Source organism: Melanerpes formicivorus, unplaced genomic scaffold, assembly GCF_026170545.1.
Source record: "Melanerpes formicivorus ecotype bairdi unplaced genomic scaffold, bMelFor1.0.p_v2 SCAF_7, whole genome shotgun sequence".
NCBI classification, from domain to species: domain Eukaryota; kingdom Metazoa; phylum Chordata; class Aves; order Piciformes; family Picidae; genus Melanerpes; species Melanerpes formicivorus.
The window spans coordinates 11,846,857-11,863,453 of NW_027142359.1; positions in this window are offsets into that span (position 1 = coordinate 11,846,857).

Genomic DNA, 16,597 nt, shown 5'->3' on the forward strand with positions numbered 1-16,597 from the left:
CATCAGGTTTCCACTGTACAAGTCTCCAATGATTTGAATACCTAAATGTAATTCAGTTTCAGTAGAACAGCTCTGCAGCTTTTTGCATGCATGCCTAGATTAAATTCATTTCCATAAGGTGTTCCTAGTTTGAATTCATTTTCATAATGTTATTCCAAGAGACACGAAAAGATACATGCATAGAAGCATCTCTGAAAATGTTCATTTCTCAGGTTAAAAAGGACTTTTTTTTTCTCCTTTACTGAAAAGTTGGCCTTTAATTTTCTGTTGTAGCACTACCAGGCTCTTTCCACAGCATTATGGATCAAGTCAAACATAAAACAAGTATCCTAGATTTGGATTTAGCCTATAGAATAGGCAAGGACCTTACAGAACTGCATGGCTGCATGGCCACTGGGGAAGTTTTCCTAAAACTCTTTCATGTGGAGTAGTACATGTATGTTCTTATCAATATGATGGAGAAAAAAATGGATTGCCATAGTGTTTGAAAATCAGAGACACTGAGACCGATTACAAATGATCCTGTCTCTCTTTTTCCTTTATATTCATGTAGTCTTGAGGATTTGTGATATTTCATCCCCAGGCATCCTTAAGTATGCTTGAGAACTAGAATAAATGCAAAGTCAGAAGCCTGCTTGACCCTTGAGACCAATGTCACTAAGAATTCACTGGGAAACTCTATTAAACTGCTCATGCACGTTTGCTATTGTCATTTCAGCACATTTCTGATAAGAATGTGGAACTGCCTGCTTTGAATGGCACTTCTCGCTATCTGCTCGCTTGCCTGTCTCAACAACACATTGAATTTCAGAGGATAACAGCCTGAAATGAAACTATTTCAGGATTAAAAACATTATTCTCAGACATTACTTCTAAATATGAAGTAAAACAATTTGGCCTTATCTTAATGATTAACAGGATTGTATTTAATGTGCTAATTTACACACTCAGTGATTTTATAAGATGTAGATTTTCTTTCCAGAACACCTTGCTTTTAGTTCATAAAGAAAACATTCCCTCTTCCATATATTTGGATGTGGGCATTATGTGAAGATAAACTGCACACAAGTTTCCATATACCACTGCAACCCACACCTTCTGAAACATCAAGCTCTCTTAGAACTGAAGCCACAGAAAGAGCATTACATGCTAATAAAAAAGGCTAGGAACTTGGTTCTGTGGAATTATGTGGAGCAGATTTTGTGGAGCAGAGCATCCCAAGTGCTTTGTCATGTATTTTGTATTCAACAACATAGTCAAAAAGCATTGGGTGGTTGGGGGGGTTGTGGGGTTGTGTGTGTGTATGGTGTGCCTGTGTGTGTAAGTCTACTGTTCATTTCTGAAGGTAAATATTTTAAAATACTGACCTGACTTAGGATCATAAAATCCTAATGAAAATCAGTATGCTTTAACATGAGCTATTTAGTGCCTCATTTTCAAAGGTAATTATCAACTAAGAGATAAAGATAAGCATCCAGTGGGATCTTCTAAATACCTGTCACGGTTTTCTATATGTAACAATTTTCTTTCCATGTGGGGCAGAAAAGGAGGGGCAAAGCACAGCGGATCAGTTTTATGTCCAAAATGTCACCCTAGTTCAGCATAATTAAATTAACTACAGTAAAATAATACTATTTTAAACACAGCAATATATGTGATATTAAAATACAAGAGTAAATTAATCCCTGAAGTGAATTCCACTACAATCTAGATGTGTGAAAAGGATCAGGATCTGTGGACATGACACAGATACCATCACGCATAATGTGGTCTAAGAAACCAGCACAGGTACCAGACCTTTGACCTTATTCCCTAAGATGTACTTTTTTCCAGGGCAAACTAAATGTAAATCTTGAAGATGCAGAAAATTAACAGAGTTCAGGGCTATGCAAATAACACTCAAAACCATACACTAAAGAATTATAGCTTAAAATTTACAATATCTCAATCAACCTGATTAGATGATGCTCCATCACGTGCATAAACCCAGAGCATCTAACATATATTTATGAATTGAAAACTCTGTCTCTAACCACTTGATACCAATGTCTCATAAGGCTTCTTCATTGCCAGCAATCACATCCATCTGTTATGCTGGCAGCACGTTCAATCACAAAGTGCTTGGGTCTTTTCATTTTAGGCATCACTGCCAGGGAAATACAAATACTCTGAACTGACAGTATGAATACATTCAGAAAGTATTGGCTAAAAACTGAATGGGAGGACACCACACTGGGGAGAAAATAAAGAGCGGCGGGGTGTAACCCTGACAAATATAGTGCCTTTGCTTGCAGAACTGAGTGAACATTGAAAAGGGTCATTACTTGTAGGACTGCTACAATTACTAGTCAACAGTCATGCATAAAAATACTTCCCAAGGGACACATATTGGAAATAAAAGCATTGCCTTCTATTTCTTCTTCAGAGTTTAAAATCTACCTGCCAACTTCTCTCTCACACATGAACATGTATCTATACAACTGCACATGCATGCAATATGTATGTACTAAGTGTATACATGTGTATAGCACACATATAATCATAGAATCATAGAATCAATAAGGTTGGAAAAGACCTCAGAGATCAAGTCCAACCTATCACCCAACATCTCATGACTAAAACATGGCTTCAAGTGGCACGTCCAATCCCTTTTTGAACACCTCCAGGGACGGTGACTTCACCACCTCCCTGGGCAGCACATTACAATGGACAGTTACTTTCTGTGAAGAACTTTCTCCTCACCTCAAGCCTAAACTTCCCCTGGTCCAGCCAGGATGGAGTCCCTATGCTTCTCCTAACAGGGGCCTGTACCCATCCCCTCACGTTCCCGGGGATGCCTCCTTCAACAGGGGAGGTCTGTAAAGCCTGCTCCCACATATCTAACTCCCTTTCGCATTCCCTTATAGTCCTGAGTCTTGATGCTTCATCCTTCAGCTCAGCCACCAGATTGAGAAGATAATTAATTTGGTCACACCTCATACAAGTGTTGTCCCCTTAACCTTCCATTTTAAAGTGCCAGGCTTCAGCACTCTCTGCAGCTAGCAGCCTGGACGCCTGCGTGCTTGTGTGCCAGCTCTGTCTGGGGACCCACGTTTTTCTAGTAGCCTTTGGCTGAGTTGTTACCATGGCTGGATCTCTTCAGGCAGGTGAAATTAAGTTTAGGGGGTTTCATTGTTTGTTGTTAAATGTATATATATTCCACCTTACTACTCTATTTTTGTCCAAGCTACCACAGAGGCTTCCGTACTCTGTGGGCTGACCCGGCACGTGCCACTAGCTGCAATGGAGCGAGAAGTCTCTCCCGCCAAATGGCGGTCGTGCGGCTTTGCTCTGCCTTGCTTAAATTTCCCGCCACTGATGTCACCCTCTCCAGCAGGCACGTGAGAAGACGACCCTGCTGAGGTCCTCCCGCCCTGAAAAGCCCCAAAAACAAACCAAAATAGAGCGCCTCTCAGCTCAAGCATGCCGGTCCCAGTGCCCGTCCCCAGCAGCTCTCTTGCCAAATGGAAGTCCACATATAATAACAATTTATGTATAAAAATACACATAACTGTTACTGCTAAGCCAAATATGCCCCAGTACAACTACTGAAAAGAACAGCCTACTGACCTATAAATGATACGTTCACATGTCACTTGGGCAAATACTGTTGCATAGGTAATGAAACTATCTGGAGTATTTCACCATTTAGAGACAGCTCAAAACGTGCACACTACTCACTCATAAAAATACAATCTCCCACGGATACCCAGAAAACATAGCTAGCTAATATATGTGTGTATGTATACATCTGTACTCACCAAGGCTGGGGTTAGGCTCCTTAGGTTCTGCTCTAAAGGGGATAAGCTCTGAGCTGCAAAGGTTGCTTCTGTGGAGGGAGAGCAAGAACTCTCCTCTCCATAGCAGAACTCCTTTTATACCCCTGTTGGTTTGGCTATGTTAACTGCTCAGTTAGGGGGCTCTCCAAGCAAACAAAAGGACCTTAGACCTAGAAGCACCAGATAGCTGATGAAAATCAGCCTCTCACAAGCCTTACCTGGAGGTCTGTCCTGCCTGTGCAGGGAGGTTGCAACTGCCACAAAGGGGAAAAAGCCACATAAACATTACGGATCCTATTAAAAGCTAATTAAGACAAGTTCTGCATGTTCTAGAAAATTATTGCAGCTCTGAATTTGAGTCTTCTCCTTGAAGAAGGAAAATTAGGAACAGTTTTTCACCTGCGCAAAAGATTTTTCAAACAGTCATTACCCACAACTTGGAAATGGTTACCAGAATATAGAAAAGGGCCTTCCTCACAAAAAGATGACCTGAGCAGTATTCATAGCTTGCCCTAGATCTCTCTCCTCCTTTGTGCTCTTTATCAACAAAGCATACTCATTTACATTTAATATGTATTAATATGGGGCAATTTGGGCCTAATTTTGAGCATAGCAGTGTAGACAGAGTTAACATTTCACTAAGGTGCAAAGGATCTCACTGAAAACCTAAGATTAAGCCATGCAGGAAGAGTAGACTCTTTCATCAAATTCAAGTCTCATGAAAGCCAGGGAATCCTGTGGTCAGACAAAGGGAATCATAAACTCATAGAATTGGGTCAGTTGGAAAAGACTTCTAAGATGACTGAGTTAGCTGTCAACTTGACACCACCATGGCCATTAAACAATGTCCAGAATTTTCATGTCCACACATTTCTTGAACACCCTCAAGGATGGTGACTCTACCACCTCTCTGGGCAGCTTGTTCCAATGTCTGACCACTCTTTCATTAAAGATATTTTTCTTAATACCCAATCTCAGCCTCCACTGGCATAATTTCAGGCCATTTCCCCTTGTTCTATCACCTGGCACTACAGAGAAGAGATCAACTCCCACCTCACTACAACCTCCTTTCAGGGAGCTGTAGATAGCAATGATGTCTCCCCTCAGCCTCCTCTATCTCGAGACAATCGCATGCATTGGCATTAAACAGAAAACAAAATCATGTCAGTCAGTAATGACATTTTTCTGGTGCTTTCTGGTTTCTTTTTCTTGCATTTCTACTTTTCTCTGATGTGACAAAACTATTTCTTCTAATACCACACTGAAATCAGCCCTAATCATGCCTCAATAATATCTCTAGGGGGTTACATAGCATATATTGGACTAGTCTGAAAGCATTCTGTAGACATACTGCAGTATCGGTTCATTTTTCTTGCTACTCACAAGTGCATTATTTCAGAATTATTCAAGCAGGGAAATCTCACTGGATTTTGTGTTCTTTCTGTGCAAGTATCAAGAGATCCTTAAAATAATTTAGCAGCTACAAAATCTGTTATCAGGCATGCCAAATAATCTTCACATGAATGGGCTCCCCTTTTTTCCACCAAGCAAACTCATTCTAGTTAGTTCCTGAATTTTAGCCTGACAGAAATCTTATCCAGGGTCATTTTTCACTAGTCTAATAGCAATGTGTTTAACTGTATAGAATTGCTTAAGTGGAACAGCAGCCCCTCCAACACCATTTTTTCAAGAAGTCTGCTTCAGCATCCTTCAGGCATGGTCTAAAAAATCATATTTCTCACTCTTGAGGAGGAATCAGATTTTGTGGCATCAGATTTTTGAATAAACAACATTATGGTACAGGTTGGATACCATAAGATGTGCACTAGTGTAATTTCAAGGCTTTCATCACAGCATGGGAAAGAAAGCAATCCTGTAACTAAGTCTGTGCATTATATCACACAATGAATTATTTCATATGTGTAAAATTTCAGTTTAAATTAGCTGGACAGAATAAAAGCATCAATACCTTTATGACCTCCTGCAGTCTTCTACTGATGACATGTCCAGATGCACAAACACAGGAGTTAGGAGTATGATGCAGTGTATACCAAACAAACAAAACTTCCAAAGTTTGGCATCTTCTGAGCTCTCTAAAGTTCACCCTAATGACAATAATAATGAAATGTATCTGAAAGGTCCAAATATCTGCAATGCTGTGCTATGCCCAAGCCTCTGCAGGCTTAGTCTCAAGCACATGGATTATGTTTTATGTCATCATTCTAGCACGCTAGTACATGGTATGCCCAAGCAAAGATAAGCCAGAATAAAAATGGCAACTTTTTTTTGGTCACACAAACAGTTCACAGAGAAATAAAGATCTCTCTCCCTCCCAATTTCCAGTTTTTCTTTTCAGTAAATGTTTTTCAGCATTACATAGCACTTCAAGTCACATCCATCTCTAGCAATACTTGGCAATTTATATTCCTTGCAAAAGCAACCATAGAACAATGCTCCCAGAAAGCAACCAAAAACACTTCCCCTCATGCATTTCCATCTCTCCCTGCTTTCCTAAACAATAAAGAGCCACTGGCTGCATTGGTATCCTTGGATGATGACTTGGGGAATTTTTTTTGACATTATGCACATAACTCACAAAACAGTTTGCTGTACACTCTGTATATCATTGAGGCAGGTTCAACCATTCAGTAATCCTGAAGATACACCAACTGACTTCAATCCCGGAATGAAAGCAAACCAGCCCAGTTTCAGAAACAGAATAAAAGATTTGCCAAAGTTGAGCAGAATTTTCTCTAAATGGATAATAAAAACTGCATTACTGCTATACAACAGACACAACAAAGCCTCTTTGAGCTTGAGGAAACTATATATATTTCTTATGTAATTTACTAACTATATTAGGTATTTTAAAAAATATTCTACATTCCTATCCAACTATAAACCTAACAATTATTCTGAAGTAAGGTATATTTAAAGTAAAAACAAGACCTAATTTAGGTACAAGAAAAGCAGTCTGGTTATGTAAGCCTTGGGATGAAATTTCACTGCAAACTAAACACTTGAAATGAAAGTCAGCCTGTTATACTTGCTTTTTTTCTTGGGCCTAGAAGCAATACAGTTGCAGCTCATCCATTCAATCACTTCTGACTTCCAGAGGTTTTTTTCCAGAGGGGTGTTTAAATGAGATACCTCAATGTATTTTACGCCAAGCAGTCCAAGTACATGAATTAACAGAACTGACTTTGGGTCTTATACCTAAGAATAATTACAGAAATCATTTTATCTGTCATGTGAAGGACCCAGAATAAAATTAGCTGTCAAAAAGTGTTCATGTCATGTCATCATGCACATGCACACACACACATTTCACAGGAGGAATACTGCAGTTGTTCGCTTTCTCTCTTGTCCAACGGACACAACTTTGCTTTGGGAATGTGGCATCTTTAGATTTCCCATTAAGTCCTTTTTTTATTGAGAGATATTTTTCCTGTATCATGAATGCTGTTCTGTTCTAGAAACCATGCTATATTCCAACTAGAGGAACTCTCATCAAACTTATTTTAAGAAGTGGGAGAGAGAAAGGAGAGGTATGGTGGATGGCCCAACAGGAAGAAGCAAAGCGATGTATATTTTCAAAGCTTTGCTTACATCATTTATACTTCAGAAGCCCTTGAGATTTGCATTGCTCTATTTACTTTGCTAAACATTTCAGGTCTACTAATTCCAACTTGCATACCACTGTCAGAATTTCACTGAAAGGCCTAGATTTGTTACAAGCAGGGCTCCTTTTTGAACAGCTCCTTTTTGAACTTAAGTAGCTTAGTCTCGTTGTTTACTAGAACTAATGAAACAGTATAAATGTTACTCAAAAACATTAAAAAAAAAAAACAACAAAAAAACCAAAGTGCAATAGTCTAAGCCATCTACACACATGAATAGGCATACTAATGAGATAACTTTTTTATTTCCTTATTTGGAATTGACTCTCAGAAGATATTCCTACAAAACTTATCAATATCACACACACAACTGCAATCAACCCAGACTCTTGCATTACTACACAATTTTTTATTTTTTTTTTAAAGTAGAGCCCTAAGAAATTAGAAAATAGCAAAAAGTCAAAGAAAACTGTTTTTCCTAAAACTGGTCTTACTCAGAAGAGCAATCTTTCAATATCCACTAGGGCGTTGATGAAAAGACAGAGGCAGGTTTTTCAAGGTGCTGTATGGCATTACTAGTTTGAGGACAAGTGACAACAGCGATAACTTAAAACAATAAATGTTAGGATTGGATACAAGAAGGAGCATTAACCATGGGGGCAGTCAGACACTGGAGCAGATTGCCCAAGGAAGCTGCACCATTTCCACAGTTGAAAGTTTTCAAGGCATATGTAAATAAAGCCCTGAGCAATCTGGTCTGAAGTCACAGCTCACCCTCCTTTCTGAACAAGGCTATGGGAAAGACTTCTTGACATTGCTTCTAACCTAAATTATCTTATGTACCTAGACTCACAACATACAGAAGAGCTACAGTACAGAAGAATCTAAAACTTGTCTGACTTCAAGACAACAGTTGGAACATGACAATGGTACCTCTAAGTCCAAACTTGTTATAGCGCCATAAAAAGAACAGGCAAGTGCTGAGGTAGTTGTCTAAGTTTTAGCTTACTTAGATCTTGTATAAGATGGTTTTTAATGCTTTTTTATGTGGATTGATCCTCACTTATTTGATAATGTACATTTCCATAACTAAATTTTACTAGCTGTTGTAAGGCTTCTGGATAAAGAACAGCTTATTAAGGATTTTTGGAAGATTTTCCTGTCCTTAGACTCCTCATTCATAAGTAGATGTGATACTTTGTTTTCATAAACAAACATTTCTTAAACAACCAAAAGGTAAGAGTTGTTCATTATTTGAAACTGCTCCTTCCATCAGCTTCCTCTACTGCTTATTCAATATGCAGAAAAGACATTTTACATTTTAACTTTTTCTCACACTTAAAATGGATAATGTTGGCATGACAATTGTTTATTTTCTTTTGTTTTCCTTCTCTGTTCCTTTTGTTTCTTATTTAATCCCTAATAAATAGTGAAGTTTCAATTTTGATCTTTATATAGCAAGTCAGCTGAACTGTAAAGGGCTTTTTAATTTTTACACTGGTGGGTTTTAGTCAAAAAAAAGCAAAGCTTTCATTTTCACTGTTAGAGTCCAGGTGAGCAGAATTAAACTTAAAATTACTAAAATTATTTTCAGTCATTCTGACATAAAATTTAAAAATTAACTACCAGCAAGATATTATCAAATTCAGTACTATTGTACTTTCACTTAACTGGGATTATTGTTACTGTAGCTCGATATGAAAGCAGTGACAATCACTGATATCTGAGCTGTATGGAAGTGTGTCAGGATCTTCATACTGATCTGCTGTGGTGAAAAACAATCACACAGGTTCTCATTTTTAGCACTGGTACCTTAGTTCTGTGATAAAATCATTCTTGTTGTATTTAATCTGTTTGAGTTTAATATGGCACAATTTATTTAATTATATATTTCATACTACCTGTGTCTACATTTTCAGTTCTACTATGCAGCAAACTCCATTTTACACCACGTGTACACTTACTAAACTACCATGAAACAGGTGCCATTTGATCAAGTTTTCAATAGAAAACTTGTATTCAATAAAAGTAGCAAGTACATGCCACAGTGGTGTTAATACAATAGGGCACTAATCAGGAAATGTCCTTTGGAAAACCACTGTATTTTTTAAATTGCATTCATGAAAAGAAAAGTCAACTAAAAGCACCTCCCTGCTTAATTGGCAAGTTTAATCCATAGACCTGTCACATAAAAAACACAACCACCAGAAACAATCAGTGTTAATATTGCTGCTAAAATTAAAAGTCAAAAGAGAAGGTCACTGTTCTATCTAGATTAGGAAGGATAAAGGCAGGGTTTTTCTAGTAAGAAATTGCCATGAAATTTGTTATCTCTGGGTTTTACCTCCTTGTGTTTATCAAAGCAGCCTTTTCTAAATGAAACAAAACAAACAAACAAATGAACAAAAATGGAAAAGTATCATGTTTTCCTAGAAATGGTAGTAGTTTATCACACATTTCTTGACAGGAAAACACACCTTCTTCCCTTCAAGGCCAAGGAAAAACTGTTTAGTTTTTGGCCACGATTTCCACAATAGAGGTGCTTTAGTTCTAAATCACCAGTGTGAAACAAAGCAAAACAAAACTAAACAGAAAAACCCAAACAAACAAACAAAAAACCCAAACAAGCAAGAAAATTCTCAAAGTCAATTTCTGTTTATTTCACATAGATTTAGAAGTTCATTTAAAAAAAATTGGAGAAGTCCTTTTTAGGAACTTCTAGAACTCCATTTGTTCTGAGTTGGAATGAAAATCCAAAACCTTGATAGATAATTTCAGATAAAATCATGTGGACCATATTTAGCTCCTGTAGTTCTAAACAACAGAAAAGTCAGGCTACCTCAGAAATACTGTATTATTTATACTTTGAAGTGGAAAAACATTTATACATCACTGCTGAGTGCAGGACACTACAATACTTCTAGATGTGTATTAGGTTGTCATACTTTTCAGTAAATTTCAATTTCAAAGATGTAATTAATAGAAACAGCCTTTTTCCCTCCATGTAGATCATTACTTCAAAGCCACATTTTTGCCAGGCCTCATTGACTATTATTTTGCAGTAGATGATCAGATATTAACTTTTGTAGGACTTGCACAGGGCAAATGTGTTTGTAAAAGTTGTTCATTAAACTTTAATCTTACATTCCCAATGCAATTTCATTGATTTTCCTCAATGAAAGGTTTTGCCCGGTATATAACTGTAGTTATACTTAAATTCTACCTCAACTAACAAACAGAAATCAATGTCACATCTAGAAATGAATTTAATATTTTTTTTTACAGATCGTGCTGGTTTAACACAGACTTTTCCCTACAACACAGAAATTGGGGACAGCAACACACACAAACAGAAGCCTCTGGGTTGAGATAAAGAGTTGATGTTAAGAGTTTAATATAAGTAAGATCACATAATGAACAATTACCTTAGCCTATCTGCAGACAAAGCACAGCAGAAAGCAGTAGCAAGCAGAAGCCAGTAAGCTAAAAACCCAAGTCAGGGAGCTACTCCCCCATCCCTCCCTGTCCTGCTGCTATCCCAGTTGAAGAGAGCCAACACCCAAAACCCTGGAAACCAAAAGCAGGTTCCAGAACTGGGAGCCTCTCATGTTGCAATCCAAACATCAAGCCACATCATATTTTTCTTCAGCCAGCAGTTCCATTCTGAAGCTGGCATGAGGCAGGATGGTTTGAATAGCAGCAGATGAAGACTCAACCTATGACAAAACATAAGCTTAAAAGCATAAAACAGTAAGCCCAAATCAGCTGTCAGTGATAAATCCTGAGTAATCAATAAGCTTCTATTGTCATGCCACACTTCATTTTGTTTGAATTATTTGTGACACTAAAATGTTTTCCATATTATCCACATTCCTCAGGATAATGTTACTGCAGTAGGTCAGATAAAAACCACCACAGCTGAAAATATCAGGGAAGTATCACAAACAAATGGTTTGTGATAGATGAGCTGTCCCCATGGCAAACAACCAAAAGAAGATACCCTTCTGTCAATGGAGCTAGGGTCCCAGACACAACAGTGTTTGTTGCTCAGATGCTGAAGACATGAGTTATTTAATGACTAAGTCACCACATTATAAGTTACACAGGAAAAAAAAGCTTTGCTCTTTCTAGAAGCCTCCTTAGTTTAGTACAATTGGCAGAGATACTGCTACTTATTTTAAACTCAATGAAAACTACAATTTTCTTTCCTATACATTTTAATTCTCTAATATGCTACAAAACTGTGTATTCAAACTGCATCATTCCCTTTTAGAATCAATTACCAAAAAAGCACGGGTTTGTAAGGGTAGATTAATAGATACTGAGGATTTCTGGCATCTTGGAAAACACAGAAGTTTAGGCTACTGACGCATGAAAGCAACTTGACATCTTTATTTTGGAAAGACAACACAGCTTGGATAACAGCCAGAAGAAATGTGAAACCTAGAGAGTGGTTGGTTGGCTCCTGCATCTTTCAGGCTGGCCGCAACATGGAGAGCTTCCCACATGTGCTCACTTTTGAGCCTATGGTCACAATAATCACATTTCATTTTCAAGGCATGACTAAAATTGTTGACTATGATACAAGCTAATATAAAATAGAACTGCAGTGTCAGCAGCAACATAGCAAAATATCAGATATTTGATTAATATCTTTTAGAATCAGATTAAAGTTTTAATCTTCTGAAAGAAAATTAATTTTAAGCCCTTGCTTTGTATAAAGAGCTTTTGAATGTGAGGGCTAAAGACTTAAAAAACCCACTCAGTGCTACTCTGTAGAACTAACGGTTTAAGCACTGAAAAGCTAAAAATTGATCTTTGCAAAAACAAGAACAGCTGTATTTTGTTTTAGATACATCTTACCCCAGATGGCCAAAATTTATAGAGCTGATAAAATACTTATGTTCCACTGAATTTTTCAATATTTTGAGACATATTACTCCAGATTATTTTGATTTTTTAAATGCTATTGTTCCTCAGAAAATTCAGACTTAATTCAAGTAAAAAACATTAACACTTCCTAGATGAGATACTTTATGCTGCTTTAAAAAATGCTACTTGCATATGTTAAGAGGAGTACTAAAAATTAGGGGAAAAAATAGATCAGTACAATGTGAAGTTTGCTTCAAACTTTCTTAGCAAATGCTTTCTGACAGTCTTCATCAGAGCTATTGTCAATTCAGTATTGCATTCAATTTCCTTAGACCAGCTTTTAGAGCTGAATAAAGCAAGGCACAAGGGGAGATATCCACAACATAAGCCTTCCAGAATTTTATGTTTAGATCAAAGGGTATTGATTTACAATTCTGAGAATGAAGACAGTGGTGAAGCAAACAGAAAGACTTAAAGCGCTGAGATCAGTGACAGATCTGACTTTAGCTCTGAGTTCCACCATTTTTATTCAAAATTTTTAAATAGTCAATATGCACATCCAAATCTCTGAAAGGCTTGCAAGTATCTCAAGTCATATTTCATTTTCTGAAACAACTGCAGCAAACAAAATGCGTAATGTGCGGTGGCATCTCTGTGAGAACTGTGAAAAATATAGTGGTCTCAATCCAGCCGGTCCCACCACAGTAAGCTAAAACACAAACTGACAGACCAGGCTGTGGAGAGGTGACCATGGCCACAGGAGGGCCAAATGGCCTCGGTCTGCCGAGTCGGCAGCTAATTTGGTAAGCATTTTGTGCATGGTACAATTCACATTCCCACAACCCACCCCACTGAAGCCCACTGTTTTATCTTTATTTTCACAGGTGGCTTTCTCCCCAGTTGCTTTTCCCATCTGCTTCAAAGATACAGCATTTTGTTATCTTTATTCCCATCCTTGCTCACAGGGTTTGGGGTGTGCACAGACCCCCACACAGACATGAAGGCCAGCTAAATATCCCATTAGCTAATCCCTGGGTTCCCACAATTGCAAGCAGTTCTTGGCTTGCACTGGAAGGTGGCAGAACAAGGTACATAGCATATTGCAGAACAGCAGGGGTTGAAGGCAATTGGTTACTAGCACTGTAATGAAGCTTTGTTTTCAGGAACAGAAATAAAACATTAAGCAGAAACTATTTTGGCCTCCCATAGGCAATCTCCAAACCTAGGTGGCAAAGTCTACTCAAGAAAAGCCCCAAGGAAACAAGAAATGCAGAATAACTGATTTCTTCCCAAATCTACTGGTGAATATGTGGAGTACAGATGACTAAACTTTGTAGTCCTTAGTCAATTTGAGAAGGATATTGAGACACTTGAATGTGTCCAGAGAAGGGCAACGAGGCTGGTGAGAGGTTTTGAGCACAAATCCTATGAGGAGAGGCTGAGGGAGCTGGGGTTGTTTAGCCTGGAGAAGAGGAGGCACAGGGGAGACCTTATTGCTGTCTACAACTACCTGAAGGAAGGTTCTAGACAGGCAGGGGTTCCTCTCTTCTCCCAGGCAAACAGCAACATAACAAGAGGACACAGTCTCAAGCTGTGCCAGGGGAAGTTTAGGCTCGAGGTGAGGAGAAAATTCTTCACAGAAAGTGCTATTGGCCTCTGGAATGTGCTGCCCAGGGAAGTAGTGGAGTCACTGTCCCTAGAGGTGTACAAAAAAAAGATTGGACGTGGCACTTGAAGCCATGATTTAGTTAGTCACAAGATGTTGGGTGATAGGTTGAACTTGATGATCTCTGAGGTCTTTTCCAACCTCACTGATTCTATGATGGTATTTCAGTTGGATGCTCATATAGTAGTACATTTTTCTCCTGTTCCTAAATGGAAAGAAAGTATTTCTTGTTGTTATCTTGTCTCTGAAAAACAGCAGACTTTTAATCTGGAATTGGGTATCCTGAGTTTAATATAAGACAATCAAGCCAAAAAAGATTAGGTTTTCATCCAAAGGAATTTTTTTTTCAAGGCCATAAAATGTTTGTAAAAAGCTTTTTCTAAAATGACCAAGAGCCAATTGCTATATTTTTCTGTCTTAGATTCAAATTCCTATAACCACATTTTCACCCTTTGTCTTCAGTCCTCATTAACTTGTCATTTGGGCTTTATGAAGAACCCATTTGTGGCTAATAATAAACATCACCTGGCCAAGAACAGCTGGCAACACAGATATCATCAGCTCTTGGGCCTTTTTACAAAAGCTTCCTTTTTTTTCCCAGGGGCACAGTTTCTGCAGCTTAAAGAAAGCAGCATCCACACAGATACTCTCTTGAGCAAACCTTTATCAATTACTTCCCTGAACCTAACAGAAATAATAATGCATAATTTCTCAAGCAATAATGCCCATAACCAGTTTAAACCTCAAAGTACATCAAAGCATCCAGAGAGCTATCTAAGGGTGAAATATGCTGTGGCATATTGAAAAATGCAGAGACCAGAAAACCATTCTGCAGAGATAAAAGTGCCCAGAGGCAGGATATCTGGATCACTCATTAAAATCCAGGACAAGAGTGCTGCTACAGTCATGTAGATGAATGGCAGAGTTATTGGATCGTATCTGAGAACCCTATACGGTCCCCCCAGACTGCTCCATCTGCACTAATTATTTTCCTATACCTAAAGCAGGCATCAGGCCATAGTGTCTCTTGTCCCCTCTACATCTAGCAAGCCTATAGACTTTATACCAACCTTCTGTCTCAAGGCAAAACCACTCTATACACAAATTCAGGGCTATACTGAGAGCAATCTTAAGACATAAAGATGTCACAGAAAAGATAGGCACTGTATTGTAAAACCTAGATGTTTAAAATTATCCTGAGACAATTCAGGAAATTTAAGAAAAAAACATGACAGTTAGGGCTCAGCAGCCCTCATGAAAATTCAGTAGGATTTGAGTGGATTTTGTAAGTTATTGCCATCCAGGATAATTATAATACACATACACCAAGACTGCATTGATCTGACTACCTTTGTTGACATCAAGGGCAGCTGGCAAGAACTTCAGTTGCTTCTGTCTGCAACAGAAGACCTGAGCAAGGAGACTGCTATGTATTTCTCACAGTGATACAGTGAGCATGATTTTTGAAGTGCTGCATAAACATCCATAAATTAAACCTCACTAGGTGACTGTAGTCAGAATTTCAGTGTTTTCTTATCTGTAAACTGAGACATTACATAACTCTCTTCCATTGATGTAATTGAGATTTCTGATGTACAAAGAACTGCAACATGAGTCCTGTCTCAGCTATGAAAATGAATGTAATTGATCCAGCAAGGACTTGTGAAATGACAAAGGACATGTGAGAAAACGTAGGTGTGGAAAATTGTGCCTAGCATTCTGCAGTGCAAGTACATTTATACACCTGATATGCACAGAGATAGTAACTATGCCTGCTGGTTTAGGAACAATCCAGGGAATACACATGAAGTTTAGAGTGCCCCTTGTCATCTTACTTCTTCTGCCTCCCTGGAATACTGCACTGTCCAAGTATTTGGAAAGGTGACCGTAACAAAAAGCGTGAGCTGAGGATGTCACACAGATTAGCCACAGAGACAGAAATCCTCTTCTGACAGATCTGACAAAAAAGCTCTTGCTGTTCCTGCACAAAATGTCATAATGAATGCAGGGCAGAACTCTCCTACCAGATATCCAGTCTATTCTTCCTGCATCCTTTGACCCCTTTATCAAATCCCCTGTTTGTAGTTCAGCACATTTTCTCCCATAAACCCACCTTCCATTGCAAGATCAAGTTCAATGACTGTCAGGGTGTCATTGATCCTGAAGTGAGGTCATGCTTAAAATCAAGTTGATGGCATTCCAATCACACTGATAGCAAGCAAGGAGAAAGTTAAAGTCAATGTCAAATTTCCTTTAATTAAAACACAAGGAAGTATTTTCACAAATACAAAGTTTTCTGTCTAGAAAGTAAACAACAAAGCACAGTGGTACATTTCCTTTTGTACTACCTCAGTTTGAAGCCCATACCTTTCCCCATACACAATTAAATCAATTTCTGTCATACTGTAAAATTACTTAGCTTCAGGTGGCAGTGGTGTGAATCACGATTCAGCCTGAGACACATTTTCTTACAGCAGAAATGTAGTCTCCAGAAAATAGAGAATTTATAATAAATTCTCAGGTACAGTAGTATAAATGGTGATGCAGCAGCAATTTCAGAAATAATTTCTTCTATGAATTGGTGGTTTTAATTCCAAACTAAACCAAGATGTATGAGTCAC